Source organism: Bison bison, unplaced genomic scaffold (assembly GCF_000754665.1).
Source record: "Bison bison bison isolate TAMUID 2011002044 unplaced genomic scaffold, Bison_UMD1.0 scf7180017864068, whole genome shotgun sequence".
In the NCBI taxonomy this organism is placed as follows: Eukaryota; Metazoa; Chordata; class Mammalia; order Artiodactyla; family Bovidae; genus Bison; species Bison bison.
In genome coordinates, this window is record NW_011494640.1 from 4,981,700 (window position 1) to 4,983,305 (window position 1,606).

Here is a 1,606-nt window from a genome sequence, read left to right on the forward strand (position 1 = left end):
CGTATTGCTGAAGCCTAGCTTGGAGAATTTTGAGCATTACTTTACTAGCGTGTGAGATGAGTGCAATTGTGCGGTAGTGTGAGCATTCTTTGGCATTGCCTTTCTTTGGGATTGGAATGAAAACTGACACTTTCCAGTCCTGTGGCCACTGCTGAGTTTTCCAAATTTGCTGGCATATTGAGTGCAGCACTTCCACAGCATCATCTTTCAGGATTTAAAATAGCTCAACTGGAATTCCATCACCTCCACTAGCTTTGTTCGTAGTGGTGCTTTCTAAGGCCCACTTGACTTCACATTCCAGGATATCTGGCTCTAGGTGAGTGATCATACCATTGTGATTATCTGGGTCATGAAGATCTTTTTTGTACAGTTGTTCTGTGTATTCTTGCCACCTCTTCTTAATATCTTTTGCCTTTGTTAGGTCCATACCATTTCTGTCCTTTACCAAGCCCATCTTTGCGTGAAATGTTCCCCTGGTATCTCTAATTTTCTTGAAGAGATCTCTAGTCTTTCCCTTTCTGTTGTTTTCCTCTATTTTTTTGCACTGATCGCTGAGGAAGGCTTTCTTATCTCTCCTTGCTATTCTTGGAACTCTGCACTCAGATGCTTGTATCTTTCCTTTTCTCCTTTGCTTTTCGCTTCTCTTCTTTTCACAGCTACTTGTAAGGCCTCCTCAGTCATTTTGCTTTTTTGCATTTCTTTTCCATGGGGATGGTCTTGATCCCTGTCTTCTGTACAATGTAATGAACCTCCATCCATAGTCAGCAGGTACTCTATCAGATCTAGGCCCTTAAATCTATTTCTCACTTCCACTGTATAATCATCAGGGATTTGATTTAGGGCATACCTGAATGGTCCAGTGGTTTTCCCTACTTTCTTCAATTTCAGTCTGAATTTGGCAATAAGGAGTTCATGATCTGAGCTACAGTCAGCTCCCGGTCTTGTTTTTGCTGAGTGCATAGAGCTTCTCCATCTTTGGCTGCAAAAAATATAATCAATCGGATTTCGGTGTTGACCATCTGGTGATGTCCATGTGTAGAGTCTTCTCTTGTGTTGTTCGAAGAGGGTGTTTGCTATGACCAGTGTGTTCTCTTGGCAAAACTCTATTAGCCTTTGCCTTGCTTCATTCCGTATCCCAAGGCCAAATTTGCCTGTTACTCCAGGTGTTTCTTGACTTCCTACTTTTGCATTCCAGTCCTCTATATTGAAAAGGACATCTTTTTTGGGTGTTAGTTCTAAAAGGTCTTGTAGGTCTTCATAGAACCTTTCAACTTCAGCTTCTTCAGTGTTACTGGTTGGGGCATAGGCTTGGATCACCGTGATTGAATGGTTTGCCTTAGAAACGAACAGAGATCATTCTGTCGTTTTTGAGATTGCATCCAAGTACCGCATTTCGGACTCTTTTGTTGACCATGATGGCCACTCCATTTCTTCTAACGGATTCCTGCCCACAGTAGTAGATATAATGGTCATCTGAGTTAAATTCACCCATTCCAGTCCATTTTAGTTTGCTGATTCCTAAAATGTCGACATTCACTCTTACCATTTCCTGTTTGACCACTTCCAATTTGCCTTGATTCATGGACCTGACATTCCAAGTTCCTAT